Source organism: Mustela putorius, unplaced genomic scaffold (assembly GCF_011764305.1).
Source record: "Mustela putorius furo isolate JIRA1106 unplaced genomic scaffold, ASM1176430v1.1 tig00003836_pilon_pilon_pilon, whole genome shotgun sequence".
Classification (NCBI taxonomy): Eukaryota; Metazoa; Chordata; class Mammalia; order Carnivora; family Mustelidae; genus Mustela; species Mustela putorius.
In genome coordinates this window covers 925774-952055 of record NW_025421989.1, presented here as the reverse complement: position 1 = coordinate 952055, position 26282 = coordinate 925774, and the positions used below count along the sequence as shown (strand labels likewise).

At 53.4% G+C, this 26282-nt stretch overlaps 1 protein-coding gene across 2 annotated transcripts in view; it reads left to right on the top strand.

Moving 5' to 3' along the window:
- The window catches only part of P2RY8 (P2Y receptor family member 8), a 44009-nt gene that overhangs the window by 4793 nt on the left and 12934 nt on the right, over nt 1-26282 (top strand). Inside the window, exon 1 of one of the 2 annotated variants that reach the window (XM_004768321.3) lies at nt 45-15496. The exons of the other annotated variant lie outside the window; for it this stretch is intronic. The gene's annotated coding sequence lies outside the window, so the exon portion shown is untranslated. Of the gene's footprint in view, nt 1-44; nt 15497-26282 lie in introns of those variants that run through there. 2 annotated transcript variants of the gene reach the window in all.

Genomic DNA, 26282 nt, shown 5'->3' with positions numbered 1-26282 from the left:
GACGGATGGATGGTTGGATGGATGGATGGATGGTTGGACGGATGGATGGTTGGATGGATGGATGGATGGATGGATGGATGGATGGATGGAAAGAAGGGTTGGTGAGTGGAAGGCTGGATGAATGGGTACCTGGATGGGTTGATGGGTGCATGGATGGACAAATGGAAGGATGGATGGATGGAGGATGAACGGACACAAGGATGAGATGGAGGGGGCTGTACACATGGACCCACAAAACAAGAGAAGAGGCAGGTTGCCCATCCTTCCCTCCAGATCTGTTCCTTAGGACAGCCATAACCAGTGACCACAACCAGTGGCAAGGATGTTGGAGATGCTGTGGAGCTACACAGAGGCGGTGGTCGGCCACCATGGTGAATGCGCCCAAGGCCACTGCAGTGTTCACCTTGAAATGAAGTATGCATCAGTGTAAAGCAGAGAGAGCGGAAACAAAGGGCCGTCCGATGCCCGTGCTCTTACTTCCTCACCCCGGGCTATAAACACTGTCTGCAGGACACGTTGCCAGTGAGCCGGGTGCTACAGATTCTGAGTCACACTTACAGGAAGCTGCGGAAGGGCGTTTCTGAAACCCCACCACAAGATGCCCGTCCCGAGGAAGGGCTGGTTGGTTTCCTTCCCTGAGCACGACTCCCTCCTAAGGAGACACGGCCGTCCCCACTTGCAAACAGGCATGCAAACAGCAGACAAGCTGAGCTGTTGCCTGCGGGGCCGTGCACAGCCTGGAGCGTGCAGCCCCCTGTGTGCAGCCCCCCTGTGTGTGTCCATCTAGCCGAGGCTTTGATTTCCAGCTCACGGTGACCTCCTTCGCCACTGGGCTCCAAGCTGGTTGCTGTGTATGGACGCCAGGCCCTGCGCATACTGTCGTTGGTGAAAACAGATTGTAGGGGAGAGACAACGGGAGAGCAGAGAGATCATTAAGGTACCAGAGAAAATTATAAAGACACATACTTTGGGGGAACAGAGCTTATTGGAGATACATGCCCAAGATCATGGCCTTTGTGATCCACATTCAGGAAACCCACTGAGGTCATAGGGACCAGCTGACCCCACTTTGCCCAAGCATGTTAACGGGCCACATGGGCTCAGGTACAATGACCCCACGCAGAGCATTTGACCTGTACCCCAGCCCAACACAAGAATTACCCCTAGATCCTCTTTCCCATTAAAAGTAGTTTCCATCTTGCTCAGCACATCAGACAACTTCCGTAGTGCCTTATACTTGTCCTCGGACTCTGAGAGGCGGAACATCAGGTGCCTGGGACTTCCCATAGGGCACTTGGGGGGCACAGGCTGGGTGGCTCCTGAGCCCCCGCCCAGTGCTGCCCTCCACGTGATGGGCAACATCTGCGTGTCATGCTCAGAGCTTCTCCTTGGACGCTCCCCACTACCCTGAATGTCCAGCTTCACACCATCCAAGCACGCCCCAGTCCTGGTTTCACACTGCCATGGCTACCTGTCCACCACGTGTGGACTGAACATCTCATCCCACCTTCTCTGCACTGCCCTAGCAGCACAGCAGGATCTCCACACCATCCCCTGGCTCCGTGACCACTTCCGATAATGAGCGTGTGCAGTAGCCCACAACACCCTGGGGTACGACCCACCGGGTAACACCTCCTGCACCTGGATGGCATACTCCACGACAGGTCCCCCGTTAAACACAGTGGTTACACGACACATGCACCTTGAGGACATGATGCTCTGGGAGAGAAGTAGACACACATAGTCACACAGTGTGCAATTCTTTTTATAGGAAATGTGCAGAACATTTCTGTGTACAGCAAACCTGGAAAATCCAGTGACAAAAACCAGATTGTTGGTGCCAGTGGGAGGTGTCTGTAATGGGGACGGGGATGTCTTAGTCCATTGGGGTGGCAACTCTGTGTCTGGGGGAAGCCCACGTCCTGGTCAGCAGAGACCTCCATGGTCCCTGCAGAGGGAGGGAGTGGAGAACTCAGGCATCCACAGAAAGCACCACTTGGTGGCCTAACTTGGCTTGGGTATTAAACAGAATGGTGTAAATGTTATGGGTAGGGTGATTTGCCATGTAGATTTGCTTGGGAAGCTGGGGGTCCTGAGAAGCAGGACTTCAGGAACAAAATGGGAGTAGTCCAGGCAAAAACGGGTATAGTGTGTTGAATGGTGGACCCCTAAAATATATGCCCATGTCTTAATCACCCAGAACCTGTGGAAGTTATGTGGAAATAGGGTCTTTGTAGATGTAATGAAGGGAAGGATCTGAGATGAGCTCATCCTGGATCAGGGTGGCCCTAAGTCCAATGACAGGTGTCCTTGTAAGAGACAGAAGAGGAAACACAGACACAGGGGAGAAGCCACATCATGGTGGAGGTAGAGGTAGGAGGTGTAGATACAGGATAAGATTGGATAGATACTGAGATAATAGCTAGACATAGATGGATGGTTGGATGGATGGATGGATGGATGGATGGATGGTCTTGTAGGTAGATGATAGATAGATAGATATAGGGATAGATGAATGGATGGGTGGATGCATGGTTGGATGGTCATGCAGATGGTAGGTAGATAGATATAAAGATGTATGGATAGGTAGGTAGGTAAGCAGATGATGATAGATAGATGGATAGATAGATAGATAGATAGATAGACAGATAGATAGACAGATGATAGATAGATAGTCTCTCATGTTAGACCAGAACTTCTCAGCCTCAACACTACTGACATCTCAGGCTGGAGGGCTCTGAGGCAGGGCGTCCTGGGCACTGTAGGGTGCTGAGCACCATCTCTAGTCTCCACCAACCACATGCCAGGAACAACCCCCTACTCTAGTGTGACCAACAGAAATAGCCCTGGGCATTGTGGGACATCCCCTGGGGGCCCAGTCACCCCCAGGTAGAAATTCCTTCTCCAATACCGAGCCTGTTGGGCAGGAACATTCCCTACGTCTCATGGACCAACCGCCTACGGGGTTGAGGGACACTAGGCTCTCCTTGGGGTGTCAAGGAGCACCTAATTATATTGACCAGAAAAATCCACATACATGGTATGGAATGCAGTGTATTAGTACCAAGGCCAGCCCCGGGGGTTTCCTCCCCCAAAGCACAGGGTGTCTGCCTGGGGCTCCATCAGGACCAGTCTCTGATTCCATGTGAAGGCCAGGATGTGGCAGGTGTGGACCATGTGCTCCCTGGAGGGTCCCAACGTGCACCAAACACTGTGTGGTCTCACCAAGAGCGTGTAAGATGGGGCCTGATGTGCATTTGTCTCTTCTGCGCATATCTTCAGAAGCCACGAGCTGTGAGTCTGACCGCGGCCATGCTCTGACCTAACGCTTAACCTCTATTTCCTCTTCTGCGACATGACAAAAACACTATTTTCTCTTCCGTCCTCTTGAGGATGCTGGGCTAACACTCAGGCCACAGGGGATATAAGCCTGCTCAGGTACAAGGAGCTGACCCCAGAAATGAGACGCCCTTGAGCGGTAGGAATGCCAACAAGAAGGAATTCGGCTCGGCAGTTTTGGACCATGGGTTTACCCAGCCTCGGCTTAGTGATCTGTATGACGCTATATCATCACTCCATGGGGTTTTGTGAGTTCACTCAGTTCCACATCTGTCACAGGAAAATATGGTTAATTAGAAAGCATGCACTATTAGCTCCATGGTGGTGTTCTCCCATCAAAGCTGGGTGGGGGCCCAGTGTTTTCACACAACGACCCAGTCCATGAGCAGTGGGGGTTGATCCCCTGCAGGACTCAGGACCTGAGTCAATGTAAATTCATCATGGCCTCCAGGACATGCCAAGGGCCCTCTCCTTCTCCCCACCTTCTGGACCCTCCTGGCTCTGGTCAGTGACAGGTGTGCCTGGAAAGAGGACTCCCAGACATTCTTGGTGATGGAACAGAGTTTCAGGACCCACTTGGCTTCTGATTAGAACACTGATGGACCCGCTCCCTTGAACTTTTCCCAAAGCCAAGCTGTCTACCTCCTTAGACTTGCCCAACTCCCTTGGGCCCCAAGTCTCTGATGCTTCTGGCAAAATCGCGTCTCACATTCTCCCCACACCACATCCGTGTTAAGCTGTCCTGGTTCATGGTGGGTGGTTCCAAGTTACCTGATTCTGCCATCCATGGAGAGTCTTGTCATTGAAAATCATAAGGTCTGGTTGGAGGGGAACTTGTCAGTTCAAATGCAAAATAGGTCCTGTCTTTGGAAAGCAGGGGTCTCAGAGGTCAGAGAGAGAAATGCATTCATCTTCTTCTGCCCAGGGAAAAATTAGGATCAGCACCTAGGGTCTTGCTTTTCTGAGGGTTTCTGTATCGATCAAGGTTCTCAACAGAAGCAGACTGTGGTGGTTAGTTTTATGTGTGAATGTGGCTGGACCTCAGGGTGCCCAGATATTTCAGCACATGGATGGATACATCGATGGATGGATGGATGGATGGATGGATGGATGGATGGATGAACGCATACATAAATACATAGATATATAGATGATACATGGGTGTATCTGTGTGAGATGAGCATTGCATCAGTGGACCGAGTAAAGCAGATGACCTCCCCAGTGTGGGTGGTCCGCAGGCAAGCCGGCAATCCTTTCCTGGTCCAAGGAGAACAGACAGTGGGTAAAGGAGAATCAGCTCCCTCTGTCTCACTGTCTCCAAGCCAGGATATATGTCTTCTCCTGGCTTCTGATGGGAATCCATCACAGACTGCTTCCCTGGGCCTCCAGCCTGCAGACAGGAGACTGTGGGATGTTTCATCCTCTACAGTCATGTGAGCCAATTCCTTTAATAATTCTCTTTATATATGTGTGTATGTGCATATATGCTACTGCTTTTGTTTCTCTGCAGAATGCTGACTCTTACAAGAACCAGAAATATGGAAAGATGATAGATGATAGATAGATAGATAATATCAATGGGTAGGTAGGTAGGATGGATGGATGGATGGATACATCGATGGATGGATGGATGGATGGATGGATGGATGGATGGATGAACGCATACATAAATACATAGATATATAGATGATACATGGAAAGATCTATGTCTGCCTATAGGAGAGACAAAAACAGAGAAAGTGAGAAAGAGATTTATTTTAAGGAAATGAGTCTTATAACTGGAGGTCAGCAAGTCTGAAATCTGCAGGGTTGACTAGCAGGCTGAGGCCCAGGGACGCGGTGATGCTGCATTTTGAGTGTGAACACTATCCGGAGACACAGAATTCCCACTTCCTCAGAGGAGGTCAGTCTGTTTCCTCTTAAAGCCTTCAACTGATCCGACGAGGCCCACCTAACCCATTACGGCGGCCACCTGATTTACCTGAAGTCTGTTGATTGAAATGTTAATCCGAAAGAAATACACACAGCAACATGTTGACTCGTGTGTGACCACGGATCCGGATACCACGGTACTGCCAAGTGGACCACGTAACGCTTACTGTCACATGGCAACAATGCAAAGAGGACTCTTTCGAGAGCTCCCAATCGAGGAGCTGAGCTTCTTTCTCCCTTTGTGCAACAGACCTTGTGGCTCATCTTACTGTAAAGAAGGGCACAAGGGTGGTCAGTTTGCTGCATTTTGGTTTTTGCGCTAATGTTTGTGTGGACATATCTTCTCCTCTCTTTCCCCCCGAGTTATATTGAGATATAATTGACATATAGCTTTTCATGAGCTGCAGTGGGACAACATCATAATACAGCATGGGATATATGGATATGGGAGCATTCAAAAGGAAACGAAGAAGCTGTGTTTGAATCCATAAACCCAGTTTTGTGTTATTAAGTTTTAGGAGGGGATAAGGAATAACACCCCAGACGGTTTGCATGGTGAACCAAAGAATTACAACCACTTCACTGGCAAACTTGTCCTCTTGCATTTTCTTGATCTGATAACCCTCAGAGCTTTGTCACTAGAAACCTAAGTGACATCTTTCACTACGTGTGCAAAGACTTATCAGATGTATCAGGACAGGGTAGCTCAAACTTTCAATTCTCTTCCATGGGGTGAACGTTCTGAAATCCAGCAAGTGGGTAGCATGCGTGTCATGGAGACCCCAAAGATGAAGAGAGCCCCACTGTGGGATCCTTGGCCTGATCTTCACAGAAAGATAAAAATCTGTTTCTCATGATCTTCTAAGTTTCACAACCCTCAGCCCAATGGCCTCTACACCACCCAGGAAACCCAGCCCTTCTCCTGCCTCCAGAAGCCCGTGCAGTTCATGGGGCAGGGCATGGGGTTCTGCATCTGTAGGGCCACATGCCTCCCTGACTAGCAGCCGACAGCACAGCAAAAGGTTGCGTGTGCATGGGCAAGCTGTATGTAACTTGTTAAGTTGAGAGCTCACAGAACAACAAGGGACCTGGTTAGAGAGGTCCCAGGGCTATTTGTGACTGCAACAAGGTTTCCCATGGAGATACAGGATTGCATTATTATGGGCTGAATTCCATCCCTGCAAAACTCACCTATTGGAGACCTCACCCCAAGACCTCAGATTATGACTTGAAGTGGAAATAGGATGTTTGCAGACGTAGTTAGGCAAAATGAAGTCACCTTGGAGTAGGGTGGGTCCCTACTCCAATATGACTGTGGTCCTTAAAAAAGGAAGAAATTTGGACACAGACACACACACACTCACAGAAGGACAACCACATCAGGACACAGGAAGAAGACGGGGTCTACGCACCAAGGAGGGGCACCAGCCTCAGCCCTGCCTGGATCTCAGGACTCCCAGCCTCTAGGATTGGGAGACATAAATATCTATCTATTATTCTGTGAGAAAACAAATTTGCAGACTCAGGTACTCTGTTATAGCAACCATAGGAAACCCATACCGTCAACAGTTGGGACAATTTCTTACACAGCATTAGGACTCCAACCATTGTGGTTTTCTTCTCTGCTTCCTGCCCTAACCTGCTATTTCTCAGAAATGGAGAACAATCCCACAGAGGATAGAACAACATCATTGCCTGGTCAAGGGTGGCTTGTCTCTACTGCAACCCTTGCTGGCCTCTGTACTCAAGTGTGGTCTGTGGATGGCTTTCAGGAGGGACTCTTTATATCCATGACCACCTCGAGCTGGAGCTTTGTCTGGAATAGATGGATGGACGTGCACTGCCCCATGGTGGTCTCTCTCCGATCAACTATCTAAGCAGGTACCCTGTGGGTCAGAAGCCATGAGAAAAAATATATGGATGGGCCATGGCTTCAGGCCACTCCAGATTTCTCTGTCTCAACTCTGGACCCCACAGGCATACGGATCATCTCTGCAGAGTCACCAAACAGAACCGGGCCTCACGTGTTTCAGAGGATTGGATGCATTCCTGATGCTACTGTCTGAACTCAAAATAATTGAGCTGGAAATAATAACAAACAGCTGACCAGAGATTCATTCACCGCTGGACCCTTCCAAATAACCCATGGGCCAAAGATGGCGATGAAAACAGGAAAGACTTTGAATGAATAATGTTGAAAAGACAAGCAAACAGATTTTCCCCCAGCGTCGCCACAAGGAGCCAGCTTGGTCACTATTTTGACTTTTAACTGGGAAAACTGATTTGGGGGCTCTGGCCACCTGGGCGGGAAGAAAGCAGATCTCCGTTGTCTAAAGCTTGTCGTGCTTTGTCACAGTAGGACGCTCACGCAAACGATAATTAGGACACAGCGCCTCAAAGTACGTAAGAGGAGACCAAAGTGGTGAAAACAGGCAAATTCATAGCCTTGAATCCACGGATGCAACAAGAAGAAAAACTGCATGTCCACGGCCCAAGAGTCCGTCTTAAGCATCTAGAAAGAGCTAGCTGAAACCAAAGTAAGGTAGAATGAAGGAAACGATGAAGTAAAGAGGTCAGTAGAACAGAGGGGGAAAATGTACTGGGGAGGAAAATGTGCAGAGCTTATCCTTATGCCTGTGGGATCCAGAGTTTAGGTTCCCACCATAGAGTTGTTCTTAGGGTTGAATACGACGCACCAGCTGAAGGCCGGCTGGTTGGAAATGCCCGGTAAACACCCACAATTTACAACCCGACGCTCCCAAGCAAGTGACACCTTGCTTTGTGGAAACACCCTCGGAAAGTAACGTGCGTTTGTCCGTAACAGCATTGCTGTGACATATCTGCCTCCTGTCTGTACCCCCTCTCCACCAGGAAGAGAAAAAACACAAACAACTCTCGAACCATCGGTGAGATCCAAGCCCAACGGTTCATTTTCTTGGTTAGTCAACTGCTTAGTGAATTTGTGTTTTCGCCCTGCTTAGTACGGTAATGACTTCAAGGCACCCAACTTTGTTGTAAATAGGAAAGCTAGTTTTGGGCAGTTGTTGGTGGAACTGCTCCCACCATCTGTGGGGACAGGAGTCAGGAGGTTGGCGGTGGGCACAGTCCCTGTAAGATGCTTCCCCCTCTCCCGGCAGACACTGTTTCTTGCAAGTGAGTGTTGGGTTCTCACAGAGACACTAAAGCTGAGAGCACAGCCTTGTCACCTCCTGTGACCCAGATCCCCTTCTCAGAAAAGCAGAGAGATCCTGCCTCCTCACCAAGCTGTTGAACGTTTCGGCGCCCATTTACCACCACCAACAAATCAAAAGCGCTTTCACTGAGAACTAATTTTGCACACTGCCCCCTCCCCCCAAGTCCCAGGTGACCTCTCCCTCTCCATGCGTGAAGACTGAGAGCAGTAGAGGTCCTTCAAACTGAGATGCCCGATGCACCAGAGACCGCCCGGAGGCAGAGGAGGGTCCCTGCGCACACTTAATTTAAAAAAAATCCACGTGTGACCACGGAGATAAGGTTGTTTCTTTTCCAGTCAACGTTCAACTCAAATGCAAGTTCAAGAAAGTTCTAGAATTCTGGGTGAACAAGAGAAAGCTAGCCCTCCTCCAGGATAGATCCTACTACGACGCATGTCCCCAGTGACCCCAAAGGAGGTGCTCACCTTCTTAATAGTCAACCCCGGGTATCATAATCCTGAAGGGTCCCGTGTCACCCACCTGGTCGCCCCTGTGTCGACGGCCGGGGAGGTGACTCACTCACAAAGCAGGTGCACGGGGCCCATGCAGGGAAACGTCTGAATTCCCCGGAGCAAAGACAATGTTCACATGTCCAGTTTGTCACCCTTCCCTCCTCCACGCCCCAAGGACGCTAGAGCTGCCCGTCGGACCCATGGAGACTTTTCAACATGGCGGGATCACCTCCTACTAGTTTCAAGATTCATGGGCGGGAATCCCACGGATGAAACTGTTGCACCCTCTCCTCCGAATCGGCTACTCTGTGAGTTCGCGAGCCCTCGTTGGAACCGAATCAGAGCCTATCGGCTTGGGGGACACTGAGCCCTCGTCCTGGGGGAGCTTGCAAGATGTGTGTTGAATTCAATGCCTATTGAAAGCGAAAATGAGAGAATACGTGTTTCTTTCGGTGCACGAATGTTCTGTTTTCTTCAACGTGTGGGAAGATCCTGACCACAGTCCACCTCATTCGGGAAGTCGTGTCCCATACATTTTTTTCCCCCACTGTTAGGTGTATCTAGGCGTGAGACAGAGTCATGTTTCTTGCACCGATGTGACCACAATGACTCCGAACAAGCCTTTCGGCGCCGAGGGCCCGACGGACGGGAAGTGAAACACACGTGTGCGTTACAGCGCGCACACCTATTCTGGTGGTCGTGACTTGGACGCGATCGCAGACCGAAGAGTTTCGAGCACGTCCCTGAGACGCTCAGAATCTGCAAAAACGGTGATAACAAAATGGCAGTTTGAGGAGAGAGAGAGAGAAAATCGTGTGACCTTGTCCAATCTTCCAAGAGTCCGTTCATCGGTCGGTGATACCATCCGAGACGCCTTCAGAACGGTCGCCTCGCCGTCGCGTTCTTAAACAGCCACGTTCGCGGTGGGTCGGGAGTGGTTTGCATCTGTTAAAACTGGCGGCGTTGGCTGCTAGCGTCCATATTGCTTTAGGCTGCGCAGACGAAGACACTGGTGGTCATTTCCTGGGGCAGCCACAACCGAGGACTACACACGGGTGACCGAAAACAATAGAAATTCTCCCAAGTCTAAGCCAGAGTCTGAGATCCAGGCGGGGCAGGGATGCTGAGATCCAGACGGGGCAGGGCCCTGCTCCCTCCTGAGGCTCCAGGGGAGGGTCCTTCCTGCCTGTTCCAGCTTCTGGGGCTCCAGGTGTCGCCGGGCTGGTGGCCGCGTCCCTCTCATCTCTACCTCCGTCCTCATGTGGCTTCTCCTCTGTCTGTGTCTCTTGTCCTCCAAATCTTACAAGGACCCCGTCCCTGGATGTAGAAAGACAGCCTCATCCCGGATGAGGTCAGATCCTTCATTTAATCACATCTGCAAAGACCCAGCTCCCCCCAAGAAAGCCCCATGCCCAGGCTCCGGGGATCAGGATGCGGACGTATCCTTTTGGGGTCACGTTTCCTGTCTGCCTCCCCCCGTACCGTGGCAGGCCACAAAGCAGGGTTGGCTGGCTCGGTGGAGGCGGTCAGCGTGGTCTCGTTCCTGTACGGCCAGAGGCGGGGAGGGGAAAAGGGCCGGTTGGGGACAAGAGGCAGGCAGAACAGCAGGCACAGAGCCCTCCGCAGGGCACGCTGCGGGGGAAATGTTGTGCCCGTGAAGGTGAGCGCAAAGAGGAAGCAGCCCCAGGTGGGGCCAGTCCCCGGCCAGTTGTCAGAAACCCCAACGCCGAGTTTGCTGTGGGGGAGGAAGGGCAGCCGAGCTCAGAGCAGCAGAGAACAGGGACACATAAACCCATTCCCTTTGCAGTCTGCCCTTGGGGACACCGTCGCGGCCACCACAACCCTAGACAGGGCTGGACATCCAAACACGGACGGGAAAGCCAAACAGAAACATGGACAAAGGTCTGAGCGTCCCTCCCACGGACGCTGCTGATGTCCTCGGGGCTCCCACATCTCCGCCTCCTGCCGTCGGGTCCCGGGAATCACCGTGCAAACCGCCCCCCCCCCACCGGGCGTGCGAGCAGAGGAGGCCCCCCGGAACTCAGCCGGCTCCAGGACACACACCCTCAGCCATGCCGGAGCCCTGCCCAGCCCCGGGGCCGGTGAAAAGGTCAGGGTTGAAAATCCCCACCTCCCACAGGACAGAACCGAGACTTTGGCCTCAGGGCGGAGGGGGCAGGAAGTCTGGCACCGCGCCCCGGCTGTGCACAGGGATCACTTCCCTCCTGGTGCAAGTGTGTGTGTGCCTGTGGGTCTCCAACATCCCGCTCACGGGGGTGTCCAGCTCCGCGAGCTGCTGCGGGGGACTCTCCCGGGAAGCCCCCGGAGTCCCCACTAACCAGGCCTGTCGGTGGTCACAACCAGGAACCCACGCTGGCCCCTCGGAGGACCAGACTCCGGGGTGTGGAGGTCGGTGGTGACGCTGCTCTTGGAAGCCAGCGCTGGGCGACACCAGCTCACGTCACCGTAGCCTCAGCGGCCCCCTGGCACCTGCTTTGATCTGGGAACTCCAAGGTGCTCCTAACCCTAAAAAAAGAAAAAAAAAGCATGCATACCATTTAGGGTTTTTTCCCTCCTGCATGCAAGGACTGGCCACTGGCGAACCCAGGATCCCCGTCCCCCCGGAGGACATCGCTGAACACAGAAGACCCACACCCGTGCCGGCAGAGTCCTGCTATCTGACCGGCCACGGCAACCCCAAGATGACTCCGCAGTGACCCCGTCCCCTCACCCCCGGGGGAAATAGCTTTGCTATTTTATGGTGCTTTTATCTGAACTTATTTTATATTTTTTTTTCTTTCATTTGTGTGTGTGGGGTAAGAAGGCTTCGTAGGGTACCTGCCTTCTCAGCCGACCTCTACACGCACCGTGACATCCTGCTGTCGATAAGCTCGATGCTGCTCCCTAAATCCTTTTTTTTTTTTAAATGTTTAAAGATTATTTGGTTTTTTGGGAGAGAGAGAGAGAGCTCTAGCAGGGGGAGCTGGAGAGGGAGAAGCAGACTCTCCTCCGAGCAGGGAGCCCGACGCGGTACTCAATCTCAGGACCTGATCCCAAAGCTGATGCTTCAGCGACGGAGCCACCCGGGCGTCCCTCAGGGATGTTTTCATCTTGCAAAGCTGGAAGTCTGTCCCCATGAGACATTCACCCCGGGTCCTCCCCGCCGAGCCCCGGGCACCCACCACCTGTGCGTCTGATGGTTCTGGGGTCCCGGTGTATGTGGAGTGACATAGGATTTTTCCTCCGGCATCTGACTGATGTCACCGAGCTCCGTGTCCTCGAGCTCCGTTCACGTCCGCACGGGTGCCGCCGTCCTGCATTGTCAAGCCTCCGTGTGCGGGAACCTCGTTCTGCTCATCACGTGCCGAGCGATTGCACAGAGCTGTGCTGAGATGCGGCGATTCCCAAAAGGAGCGAGGGCAGGACCTCGAAGGCGTGTGGGCTCCCCCGCGACCACAGCAGCGTTAGGACCCGTCGCCGAGATGGCAACACAAGCCAAGTGATGACTGGGGAGGAGCCCATGCAGGGCTGAGCCATCCCTGGGCTCTTGGCACAGGACCGTGAGCCCCATCTCTGGTCCTACAAAGTCGAGGGAATCTACATTCCCTGGTCCCAAGTCCAGGCCGGGGGGAAGCGGTGGCTGGTTCTCCCCGGCTCGCCTCAAACGCTCCTAAGCTCCGTGTCCTTCCTGCTTCTCCCTATGCCCCAAGACGCTCGCCCCCTACCACAGCTCTGCTTACTTCCTGCTGCTCCCCTGGGTCCTACCTGCCTATTTTCCCCTCATCGTCCTCACGGTGGCCTCTCAAAAGCCTCACCAGACCCAGGAGGTGTCCAGCTTTGGGAGACATGCCTGAGCTCAGCCCTGCACCCTCTCTCTCTGCGGCACACCCCACCCTCCCGTGCACACTCACCACCCGCCATCACGGACGCGTATCCGACCCAGCGGCGGGGGTCCAGAAATGAATTCTGCAAGCCCCCCGCCCCGGGGAAGGCAGACCCCCCGTCCCACCCCCAAAGAGGTCCACGTCCGAATCCTCAGACCCTGGGCGTACGTCCTGTTGGCTTTGCAAACAGGAGGTTGGGGTTTGCCGACGGCGTGAAGGCTGGTCGTCGGCAGAGCGCAATGGAGGTGGGCGGGTGACCCAGGGCTGTCCTGTTGGGGTGGGTCCCACGCAGGAAGGGTCCCTCGGCGTGCAAGACAGCAGCAGGATAGAGGACGTCGGGCAGGAGACTCGAGGGTGCGCAGCAGGCTTTGCAGAGGGGGAGAAAGAGCCCAAGCTAATGGACACGGGGCTCCAGGAGCTGGGTCGGGCCATGGCGTCCCCGTGGGGAACTCACCCCGCATGCACGTCTCTCCCAGCCGGATTTCCCCGTGCATTTTGCGACGGGAACGCCAGACTCAGAAACTAGGAAATGGTAAATAATCGCCGTCCATCCCTGGGGCGGGGGGTCTCCAGGGACTTTGTTCTTAAAACGCTAATAGGGCAAAGCTTCCGGGGAAGCCGTGATCAGGGGTTCAGTCCGCGTGGCATGAAATGCGTCCTGTGGCTTCATGCACGAGGCCTCAGGCCGCCGCTCGCGGGACGTCTGGAGCTGAAGGGCCGTCTTCCTAACCTGTTCCTCTGCAGAATGGCAGCGGACGAAGGCCGCAGGAGGAGGGTTCTGGGGCCGTGGGAAGGGCTGGAAGAGGGGAGGAAAAAGCCTCCGGAGGGAGCAGCACCAGCCATCAGGATGTATCCTCTAGGGGGCTGCAGCCCAGTGGGGGCCCTCCTGGGGGACTCCCCTAACCAAAGCTGCAGAATCCTTTCCCGTGGCTCTGCCTACCCTCCAGCATCACAAGTCAACGTGCAGCCGAGCCACGGAGCCAGAACGCAAGGCCCGACGCCCCGGCAATGGTTTTCAGGGTTCTGCAGGGTGGACGGCCAGATTGCCAGCGCGAGTCCTTCCGTCCGTGCGTCCGTCATGTGCTTCTGAGGTACCTAGAGTGGCCTGCACCCGGCGTGCTTCTATTTAAAACCCGAGTCGGTTCTTCTGTTGTCCCCAACCTGCCTTCTGGGAAGCGAATGTAACCGTGTGCTCAGGGATGGCGCCACGCACACCCCACGCGGGGCAGCGTTAGCTACAGGCATTTATGGATCCCAGAGCTCAAGGCTGGGAGTGTGAGATCCAGGCAGGGCTGAGGCTGAGAGGCTGAGATCCAGGCAGGGCTGAGTCTGTGGGTCTGAGATCCAGGCAGGGCTGAGGCTGAGAGGCTGAGATCCAGGCAGGGCTGAGTCTGTGGGTCTGAGATCCAGGCAGGGCTGAGACTGGGGCTCTGAGATCCAGGCAGGGCTGAGGCTGGGGGTCTGAGATCCAGGCAGGGCTGAGTCTGCGGGTCTGAGATCCAGGCAGGGCTGAGTCTGGGGGTCTGAGATCCAGGCAGGGCTGAGGCTGGGGCTCTGAGATCCAGGCAGGACTGAGTCTGGGGGTCTGAAATCCAGGCAGGGCTGAGGCTGGGGCTCTGAGATCCAGGCAGGGCTGAGTCTGGGGGTCTGAAATCCAGGCAGGCCTGAGGCTGGGAGTGTGAGATCCAGACAGGGCTGAGTCTGGGGGTCTGAGATCCAGGCAGGGCTGAGTCTGGGAGGCTGAGATCCAGGCAGGGCTGAGGCTGGGGTTCTGAGATCCAGGCAGGGCTGAGTCTGGGAAGCTGAGATCCAGGCAGGGCTGAGTCTGGGAGGCTGAGATCCAGGCAGGGCTGAGTCTGGGAAGCTGAGATCCAGGCAGGGCTGAGTCTGGGAGGCTGAGATCCAGGCAGGGCTGAGTCTGGGAAGCTGAGATCCAGGCTTTACCTCCTCAAACACCCCGCGTGCAAATACACTGACATTCTGAGTTCCTGGGGGTCAGGGTTCGAGCGTGTGAGGTTGGGGTTGGGGGCAGGGAAGGGCACACAATTCAGCTCATAATGGGAAAAAACTCAGAAAACGGACCATAGTCCAGCAGCTTCCTTGGCATTAACGAGCGTCGTTCCGATCGGGACTGTGCGTTCGATCATTACCGTGAACGGCTGTTTACAAAGTCAAACCAAACGGTCTAAAATGTATCCAGAGGAAACCACACGGCAACGTGTCCCCCGCCCTCAGCACCAACTCAGCCTCCGCACGTCGGGCCCTGACTACGTTCCAGCAAAGCTTTTTTTTGTTTGTTTTTTAATAAATACCTTTTTTTTTTTTTTTTAATGTAAACTTGAAAAAAAAAATAAATCTGTGAAATCCCCGGCACGGAGGGACGGCGCCCTGCCCCCGCCCGGCCCCGGATTCGCGGCGAAAAAGAGGAACCTTTCACAACCTTTGTGTGTTTAATTAAATCTGCAGATGACGGCTTGCCGTTTCGGGCAGGCGGCTGGGTCCCCTGGGGGGCCGGGGACCGTGTCGACGTTGCTGGGGGGCGGGTGTCGCGGACGGACCGCCACGGGGTCCTTTCTCTGAAGGGACCGCCGCCCGTGCACCAGCGTAAGGGTCCCCACCACAGGCCGCTCAGAGCAGCTCGCCCAGGACCGTCACTGTAAGTCACGGGACCCGAGGAGGGGGGCACGCAAGCCTGGGTCATGCCGAGGGCCCCCCCCCCGTCCCCCAGGGAGGCAGGACAAATCCCGGGTGAGGGAATCAGCCGTCCACCTAAAGATGCTGCTGGGTCGCGGGGCTGGTGGTCAGCTGCCTTGGGGGCGTGGGCTGCGAGAACCTTGGCCGCCCCCGTGTCCTACCCACGATGTATGGGGTGCACGGGGGGAACGCAGAGCCCGCCGCAGGGTCCCAGGCCTCGGGTGGAGGGCCCGCGGGTGTCAGGGCTCCACAGAAACCCCTCGTCCTCGCACGTCTCGGGACACGCAAACCAGACAATGGCTCAGTGTGTCGTGGGTTTTAATGCAACTCCCCTGGCCGGCGCCCGGCGTCCGTCCGCCGGCCGGTGTGGTCTAGCCGGGTTGCCGAGACCGCTCCGGCCCTCCCGACACGCGAGCTCGCGGTCTCATCCCGGCGTCTCTGGGATGAGATGTTGGAGCTGCACACCTGCCTTCGGTGCTTTCTTTTTCTCTTCTTTTTTTGGTTACGGTTTCACAGGGGTGGGAGCCCGTTGTTCTCGGTTGCTCCGCGTTGTCGTTGGCACGGACGGAGGGCGGACGGCCACGCGGGCCCCTGTCACCAGGGTTCCGTGCAGGGACTCGGTGACCTCCGACAAGGCAGGCGCTGTTGCGTCGGGCTACCGTGGAATGACTGTGTGTCGGCCGAGGCAGCAGCCGCGGTGTCCCCGGCTCAAATCTGCCTCCTCTGCCATTCTGTCCCCCAACGGGGTGCACGCCGGCTCCTAATGGGTGAGGAACAGCTCTTGGGGTGGCACACAATAGACACTTGACTCAAGGTGGACATTGTCTAACTGGGTACTTACGGATTTCAGGACAGCTTCAGGCACGGCTGGATCCAGGAGCGTAAATGTTGTCAGCTCCTGCTCTCTCTCGCTCTCTCTTTCCCGTCCCCTGTTTTAGCTCCGCCTTCCTCGGCTCCCCCCACCCCTCAACTGTGGGTTTAGGGTCTCTGGCAGAAGTCTGCTCGCCCTGTGTGCAAGGAAAGACATTCCCTGGTAGGCTGAACCCCGTCTTTGGAAAGCAGAACTCAGAGGGACCAGCCTGTCTGGATGGTTGTGTTGCTCATACCAGGGTCAGATGAGGCTAAGCCTTGGGGAAGTCCCCAGGAGCTCAGTGTTGGGACTCTGGGGCGGGACTCGCGGGGGCCGCATCTCGCGCGTGTGGGGCGCACAGTCCTGTGGACCACAAAGGTCAGAGTGACTGCAGGGGAGGAAAGGGGGCTGGACACCAGGCTCTGCTGCAGCAGGGGGACAGCAGGGCAGGGGCTGGATACGGCAGGGGACAGCACAGGGGAGAAGACAGTGCAGGCTGCACGGTCAGCGGAACGGCAGGCCGCGTCCGAGGAGCCGGGGCAGGAGCCCCAGGGTGCAGGAGGGGCTCTGGGTGGACACGTGCACCGACCCCTCCGTCCTTCCGTTCACGCGTCCACACGTTCACGCCGCCTTCACGGGCCGCGTCCTCCGTCCTCCGTCCCTCCTCTCGCTCATCCGTGCGCCCGTGCGTCCCTCTGTGCGCGGACGGGGACCTCCGTGTGCCGTTCACTCCCTCCGTCTGCGTTGCAGGAGGACGCCCGTGTGTCCGGGTCTAAGCGCAGGACAGAGCTGTGCGTCGCCCAGGCCTGGCCTGGAGGACTGCGGCCCTCGCCGACCCCAGACAGCGGTCTCGGTGCCCTGCCCTGAGATGCGCGCAGGTGCTCTGAGAGGCCTGGGTGCTTGCTGGTCAGCGGGCAAAGACCAGCAAAGTGGGCGCGATCCCGCAGGCCTCCGCCAGTCCGAGGGGCGAGGGGCCGCACTGACAGACACCCAGACGGGTCACGACGGGGACACTCGGGGAGCAGGTGGGCTCGGCCAAGCCATTCTGCTTCTGCGTGAACCGAGGGGCTCCTGGAGGGCTGCCCAGACAGGGGACGCTGCCGACACCCTCTCTCTCTTCTGTCGCTGTGTTCTGGCGTGTGTCCCTGCCTGAGACTCACAGCCCCAAACAGCAGGTGTCACCTCACCTGGGGGATCACGGCCGACGGTCTCCAGTGAGGACAGCTCCGTGCATGAGGGAAAGCCACGGCTGGTCATACGTGGTGCAGGCCACGGTCTCGGGCCAACCCCCTCTGCTCCTCAGCACACAGCGTGGCCCCAGACACGGGGACAACAGACGCTGAGATGGGACAGCTAGACCCAGGGCAGGAGCAGGGCTCACCCAGAAACACCACAGACATGGTCCGAAGGCTCGGGGATGCTCGGCCCAAGCCTTCCCGTCCCCCAAGGGGATGCGAGCCAGAGAGAAACTGTCTGCGGCCTCGGGACAGAAGGAAATGAAAACAGTAGGAGCCTCTGGGAACTCTGAACCCACAAACGCCGGCTTCCCGGGGAAAGTGTCAGGTCATGAGTGAAGGTGGTCGTTGTCACCCCTTCCTCTTTACCCAGGTCCCGCTGCGGGTGTAAAGGGCCGTGGAAACCACAGGCCAGCAGACGTGGGTGGCCGGCTGCGGACACCCCACCAGTGACCCAAAGGGCGGGGACGCCGGAGACAAAGGAGGGAATTCTCAGAAGCTGGGGTGAGCAGTCAGCCAGGAGGACATGAGGGCGTGAGAGCCCAGTAGGACATGGGGAAGCTCAGCAGAAACATCTTCAGGCTTTCTCCCGCCGGGGTCTCTGAGGCCTTCATTTTTATGGACCTATAATTCACATAGCACACAAGCAAGTAAATAATTCAGGGGGCCTTTGGTCCATTCACCATCTCATGTGACCACTGCCTCTACCTGGTTCCAGAAGACTCTCGCTGCCCCACAAGGAGACCCCAGCCCCACAGGGCAGTCCCTTCCCGTGCTTTCTGTGCAGCCCCAAGGGACCAGCAATCGGCTTTCTCTCAGTGGGTTTCCCGTTCTGGACGTCTCCCATAAATAGAGTCACACAGAATGTGGCCTTTGGTGTCGGCGTCTCTCTGGAAGCGTCGTGTTTCAAGATCCGATAACGTGGTGGCAGGTGTTGGAACGTGACTCTTTTTTCATGGTTGAGTAATATTCCGTTGCAGGCATGGACCGTCTTCTGCTTCTGCATCCACCTGTCGATAGAAAGTTGGGTTGTCTCTACCGTTTGGTTGCTTTGAATAGTGCTGTTATCACATGCGTGTCCATGCTTGTGTGTGGACGTGGATCTTCGTTTCTCTTGGGGTTTACCCGGGACAGAATGGCTAAGTGAGAGACAGAGAAATGAACAGATACATAGAGATGATCAGATAAATGGATGGATGAATGGATGGATGGATGGATGGATATGATGGATAATCAGATGATGGATGGATGGATGGTTGGATGGATGGATGGATGGTTGGATGGATGGATGGATGGATATGATGGATAATCAGATGATGGATGGATGGATAGATAGAATGATGAATGATGGGTGGTTGGAGATGGATACAGAGATACACAGACACATAGATTGGGTGGGTGGATGGATGGATGAATGGATGGGTAATGGATTGATGGATAGAGATAGACAGATGATAGATAGATAGATAACAGATATAAATGGGTAGGTGCATGGACAGTCTAGATAGTGAGTGGGAACATCACATGGCATATTTGCCCCTCTATTGCCTCATTTCAATGCACGGCTGACCATCCTACTTGGGGAAGAACTCACGTGTGCATTGTAGCCTCCTTCAGAAGGAACCAGCCTTGCCGACAGCTTCATTCGGGACTCTTGGCCTCCAGAGCTGGGACAGAGAAAGCTTCCATTGTTTTAAGGCCCCAATTTGTGGTCATGTGTTGTCATAGTCATAGGAAAGCAATACTGTCCCATCTCCCATGGTGGAAACTGGGCTCACAGAGGGAAGTCCCTGGATGGGGCCATCCATCTCCCACTAAAGGAGCTGGGACTTGAACTCACGTCTTGCTAACCAACCCCCCACCCCACCACCAAGGCTAGGCTGCTCATCACCAGGCCATCACGCCTCCATGGACACACGGTAGGGCAGGCCATCAATTTCGCACGGAAAAAAAATGTAAATGGGTCCATTTAGGGGATTTCCTCCTGCCCCAAGTCACCAGTTTTCCTTTCATTCATTTCAAGACACTGCTTCTTTGATGAAACAGTAAAGTCAACATCTAACTTCATATCCATTTGAACCGTGGATGGGGCCTTGGAGTAGACGGGTTTCAGTGAACAAGCAAGGTCTTTCTTGAGCAAGATCATGAATTGTGCATTGACACAAGGCAGACAAAGGGAGATCCTTGAGGCAAATGCGCTTCCCCTTCTCATCCATGTCTCTAAACCATCCCTCCACCTATCTGTCTGTATCTCTCATCTACACATCTACCTATCCCCATCATCCATCCATCACCTTTCTAGCCATCTGTCCATCTATCTATCTCATATCTGTCCATCCATCCATCTGCCCATCTGTCTATGTAGATCTACCTATGTACCCATCCATCCGTTCATGGATCCATCTGTCCATCTCTATCTGTTATCTATCTATCCATACTTATGTATCTATCTATCCATCTATCATATGTATCCATCCATCCATCCATCCATCCGTCTGTCTGTATATATCTGTTATCTGTCTATCCATCCATCATCCATCCATCCATCCATCCATCCATCCATTCATCTGTCCATATATATGTATCTATCTATCTGTTATTTATCTATCCATCCATCACTCATCCATTCATCCTACATCTATCTGTTTTCTATCTACCAATCTATCATCTATCAGTCTGTCTATCCATCCATCCATTTATCTATCCACCTACTCACCTGTATTTCCTTATCTGCGTATCCATGATGTATCATCTATCATCCATCACATATCTACCTACCCATATATGTATCTACCATCTATCTGTCTACCAGCCACCAATCTTCTGTCTATGCATCCATCCATCGAACTGTATCTATCATCCATTTACCTATCTGTCTAACCTTATACTCCATCAGCCATCTACGTGTCTCTATTATCTATATATTGATCTGCACACATACAAGCTCCTTTTTTTAAAAGACCCTTCTCTGGACCCCAAGCCCTGCCTGGCATGACCTGGAGATGCACCTCTATCTGTCTTCATCAGCATGTTAGGGGAGTTCTTCCCATCCACAAGAGAGAGGCTTAAACACCATCTGGAAAGCAGGGAAATGTGCATACCCAGGGCATGTCCCACTGAAGGGCTCCTGTCCCTGGGTGTTTCAATCAAGAGAACGAGGGAAAGTGCCCGTCACATTCAAGCAGTTGTGAGACTATCGCGATGCCTTGGCTTCTCCTCAGACGTGCCTTGGACCATTTTCGGTTTGGCAGCTTTGCAGGACATGTTGGTAGAAACTGGATGGGCACCACGAACCCTGTGGTGGCTCAACTATTAAGTGGCATCACAATCTATTGACCTACAGAAGAGATCTGAATCAAGGTCTTTGAGCGGAGGAGAGCTTTAGTTTGTTGCCTGTGGACCCGCTCACCCCCTCTCTGCTTCCACTCCTTCTGCAAACCTCTCCAACGTATTCACGCCGTTCTGGTTCCGTGGTGGTGGAGGGGCCTGAAATTCCTGTTATGCGCCGCCTGCCAACTGCTACTTCCCGGCAGGTCCCCAACCCCCAGGCCGGCTGGGTTTTCTTTCACAGAATGGCTGTTCACGTTAATTAATGCGTGCCTCTGGTCACTTCCTGCCTCACAGACGGAGCCTGCTTTGGCTGTGACGGAACTGCTCAGGAACATGTGCGTAGGGGGTGCAGCTTGAAAAATGGAAAAAAAAAACAAAAAAGAACAAGAACCACCAACGATGTCACGCCAACAGAAAGCAAGGGACTTGTTGCATTTCAGAGATTCTGGTCTCTGGTTGGCGAGGGAGCCCTTTGCGCGTGTCCCACTCTGGGAAAAAGACAGAGGAGGCAAGGAACCGCGAACTCGGCTGCCGTCTCGCAGGAGGCGGCGATTAAAATCGGCACACGCCCCACCGGCGTTTAGACTGACAATGGCATGCAAATCACCCATAATTTACAGCGCACCTGGGTTGTGCAATGCAGAGGGAAATAGAACAGAGAGTGATAAGACCATCACGTGCCCATGTGTGCTTAGCGGGAAGGGTTCTTGCACTGTGATCTGAGCAGACAGACGGCCCCCCGTCTTCCACCGCTAGCTTCGCCCACCAGCTGTCCCCATGACTGCGGCTCAGCCCCTCTCTGAAGTCTGAGAACACACTGTTCGCTCAGAGGCGATGCAGCAGTAACGTGAGACTCGGGTCTGCAGAGATCAGGGACCTTGAAGCGTGGAGGTATTGGCGGTACCCTGTCACCCTTGAAGACGCAGTGACAGGTGCAAAGTGGCCAGGAGGCCCCCAGTGATGCAAACTCCCACTTAGGAAGGCCCCGTGTGGACCGAGAACCATTCCCCAGCCTTACCAGACTTTGCCGTTGGCGGTGTTTTTAGACCCCAGTCATTTCGATACCTGTCTCGTGGCATCTCACTGTGGGGCTAACGTGCATTTTTCTGAGGACACGCCACGGGTGGGACCTCTCAGTAGGCTTTGTGACATCCCTATGTCTTCTTTGGCGAGTTATGGGTTCTGACCTTTAGCCCATGATTCATATGGGGCTGGTTGTTCTCTCGTATAGTTGAGTTTTAACAATTCTTTGTAAATTTTAGATATATAGATGTGTGTGTGTGTTTATACAACTATACATATTTTTTACTTCTGTCTCTGGCAGATACCTCCTCTCACTCTGGCTTGTACTCACGTGGTCTCGACATTGTCTTTTCCAAACCAAAAGTTTTTTTTTTTTTTTAATATAAAATACCTTTAATATACATATATACACACAAATGTATAAGATCACATATGTACATATAAGATGAGATCCATATATAAGATATGTACATATATATAACTTAAATATAAGATATAAAAACTGGGAATTGGCATTGGCTTGCAGGATCATGGAGGCTAGGGGGTCCCACCAACCAAAAGTTTTTAAGTTTGATGAATTCCGACGTATCCATTCTTTTGTTCATGCATCGTGCCTTTGGCGATCTAAGAAGTGATCCCTGGGCCTAAGGTTATCTAGATTCTGTTCTGTGTTAATTTGGAGGCATTTTATAGTTTCACATTTTACACTAAAGTCTGTGACCCACTTTGAGTTCTTTTGAGTCTGTGTCTAGATTCTTAGTTTTTTGGGTTTTGGGGGGGGTTTTGTTGGTTGGTTTGTTTTTGGGGGTTTTGTATATGGATGTCCAGTTGTTCTAGTAGCATCTGTTGAAGAAATTATCTTTGGTCCAGGTTACTGCCCTTGCCTTTTTTGTCAGAGTTCAGTTGACTATTCTTACGGGGCTGTTCCTGGGGTCTCGTGGCATGCCCTGGGTCCGTTTCTCCACCGTTCGGCTAATACCGTGTTGTCTTCATTGCTGTAGCTTTATAGGAAGTCATGAATCCTGCTCGTGTTGGTCAGCCCTCCAACCTCTACCGGGTTGATTATTCTCATCTTTTGTCCCTCTAGGTCAACTCTCAGAGCAGTTGGTCAACATCCCAACATCTCGTCAGGAGGTGTTGGGATTGGAGGAATCTCTCCCCTAGGCCCACACAGGTCATGACCTATTAAGGCAATGGCTTGGAACCCCAGTTGGGGGAGCAGTCAAGCTCCGATGGGTGAGTGAGGTCAGGGATCTCTCGGGTACCATTTCTTTCTGATTTTACGTTGCATTTTCTTAGATCCCATCACTCATACCTTCACTCAGCAGACAGCTGGCCTGGGTTAAGAGCAGGCATGATGACATGAGTGTCCTGACAATTACGAGACAGCTTGGGCAACAGCCTGAGGATGGCAACTGGAAACTAAAGACCTGTGAAAGCCCTCCAAAAAGAGGGGAGAGAATGTTCTGTGGTTACTGCGTGGAGAAGATAGAAGGTCGTGTATACCTAAGGGAGGTGTAAAAATACAGAACGCCTCATGGGAAAGATCTTGTGGCATAAAGAAATAAAATGGTAATGCAACATGGAACACCACCAACAGAATTTCAAGTTGGGTGCGTGGACGGATGGATGAGTCGGTGGCTGGACAGATGGACAGATGGACAGATGGATGGATAAGTAGATGGATGGATGGATGTAGACAGATAGATAGATATGATGGATGGATGCATGGATGGATGATAGATGGTAGATAATAGATGAACAGATAGATAAACTGATAAAGATAAATGGGTGTCTGGATGGATAGATTGATAGATACATAGAGAGATGATAGAAAGATAGATGATATGGATGGATGGATGGACGGATGGATGGATGATAGATAGATAGATGATACATAATGGATGAACAGATAGATAAACTGATACAGATAGGCAGGTGGACAGATAAATGGGTGTATGGATGGATAGATCAATACATACATACATAGATGATAGGTAGATGATATGGATGGATGGATGGATTCATAGATAGATAGATAGATAGATAATATGGATGGATGGGTGGGTGGATGGAGAGAAGAAGGGAGACTGGGACTTTCAGATGGATGGATAGACAGATAGATAGATAGATGACCCTGGGGTGGCATGTCCTATGCACTGCAGGATGTTGAGCAGCACCCCTGGTCTCCATACACCAGACAGCAGTATCATTCCCATCCCCACCCAGTGGTGACCACCAAAACTGTCTCCAGATGTCATCAAATGTCCCCTGGTGGGTCTAGCAAAGTATCCCAGGGGAGAACCCTTACCCCCAGGTGATGTATATTGTCCCTCCCCCGCCCCCGTACCATCTAGACGACCTGTCCTTTTTCTGAATCAATGATCAAAACGTTTCTGTCCTGTTCCATGCAGATCCTGAACCTGCTGGTGGCTCCTCACGTCTCTCTGTTTCCCTTGACTCCTACCCTTTCCATGCCTTATCTTTTCTCGGAGGCTCTTCCCTTTCTTTAATGTACACGGATCACGGTTCCTATCATTTCTTTAGCTTGATGGAGTCTGTCAACGAAACCCCTTCCCTCCTTTTTTGCTTATTAGCTTCCCAGAAATTTTCTGTATCAAATTACCCCAAACTGGGGGCTGAGACAAGATATATGTATTCTCCCTTATCTCTGGGGACCAGAGTCTGAGACCAAGGTGCCAGCAGGACTGGTTCCCTCCAGAGCATCTGGGGAGAGTCTGTTCCATACCTCTTCTGTCTTCAAGTGGTTGCTGGCAGTCCTGGGTGTTCCTTGACTTGTAGGAACATCACCTCTGTCTCTGTCTCTGCCTCCATCTCCATGTGGCCTCCTCCCCGTGTGCCTGCCTGTGTCCAAATGTCTCCTTTCTGTAAGGACGCCAGGTGCACTGGAGTCAGGTCCCATCCTGTTCCAGAAATACCTCTTCTGAATTTAACAACTTGCACAGTCTCTATTTCTAACTGAGGTCACATTCTGAGGTATGGGGAATTGGGACAACATACAAATTTGGGGGAGGCACAACTTAGCCCGTGGCAACCACACACTTTCTTGTGTCTTTGGTGAGCTGCCCACAGTTGACCAGAAAACCCAATGCAGCTTCCTGTCTGGGTCGCTTCACAAACGTTGCTCACGTCCTGCCGCTGTGGGCAAGAAGCGGTCCCTCAGACCAGGCTGGTGATGGGGTACACAGCTCCCTGGAGCTTATGAGTCAATGGCCAGAACTTCTGGGTGTCACGGTCAGATTACAAACCATAGTCTTGCTTCCTCTATGTCTGCAGGTTGGGCATCCTGGGGAGTCCTCTCTCCAAGGAGGTCCCTCGGCACTAGCAGGGGTCTCCCTGTACTCGGGAGCTTTGCCCTGGGATGAGTGAGGGTCGGCAGCTGCTGGCTACAGGGAGGGTCTCAGGGGGGTGGCGCTCCTGCTGATGACATCCCAAGACAAGGCAGTCCCGGTGGATGCTTAATGGGTTCTGTTTGTTCATGGAAGACGGGGGACCCAGGAAATGCTACAAACAGCTCTTACGAATGTTCTCCTCCTGGACACCTCCTGCAGTGGGCTGAATGGGGGTCCCCAAAACATATATCCCCCAGAACCGAGGAATGGGGTTTGCCTGGAAATACGGTCTTTGCAGATAGGATTCATGAAGGAGCCAAGATGCATTCATTCTTGATCAGGGTGGCCCTACATCTAATGACAGCAGGCCTTATAAGATGCAGAAGAGGAGACACAGACACAGAGGAGAAGCCACATGTGGACGGATGCAGGATTGGGAGGCATGCGGCCACCAGCCCAGAGACGCCTGGAGCCCCCAAAGCTGGAAGGGGCAGGAAGGACCCTCTCCTGGCGCCTCTGGAGGGAGCTCGGCTCTGCCCCACCTGCAGTGGTCCTGCGCTGCCTGGATGTCGGACTTCTGGTCTCCAGAGCTGGGGAAGGATGCATCCTTGGGACTTTAACTCCCCCGCTCGTGGTCACTTATCAGGACTGCTCCAGGACACGCATGCAGTAATGGACTAGCTAACCACGTTGACAGAGCACAGCACACCTTACAACGTGTCTTCTCTTCCTTGGGTCACACCACACCACAGCAAGCCTCTGAGGACAGTTGAGGAGGAGACTGGAGGTCCGGGTGGAGACACCACCCTGGGCACTCTCCGTGCTGCGAGGCACCAGTGCTTCCCATGTCTGGTGGCAATTGCGCCAAGCTCAGCTCGACCCAGGATCAGTCTGGTGATCAAGACCCCAAGAGAAGCAGAATCTTGCCCGTGCCATGCTCATGGCAGGGCTGCCTGG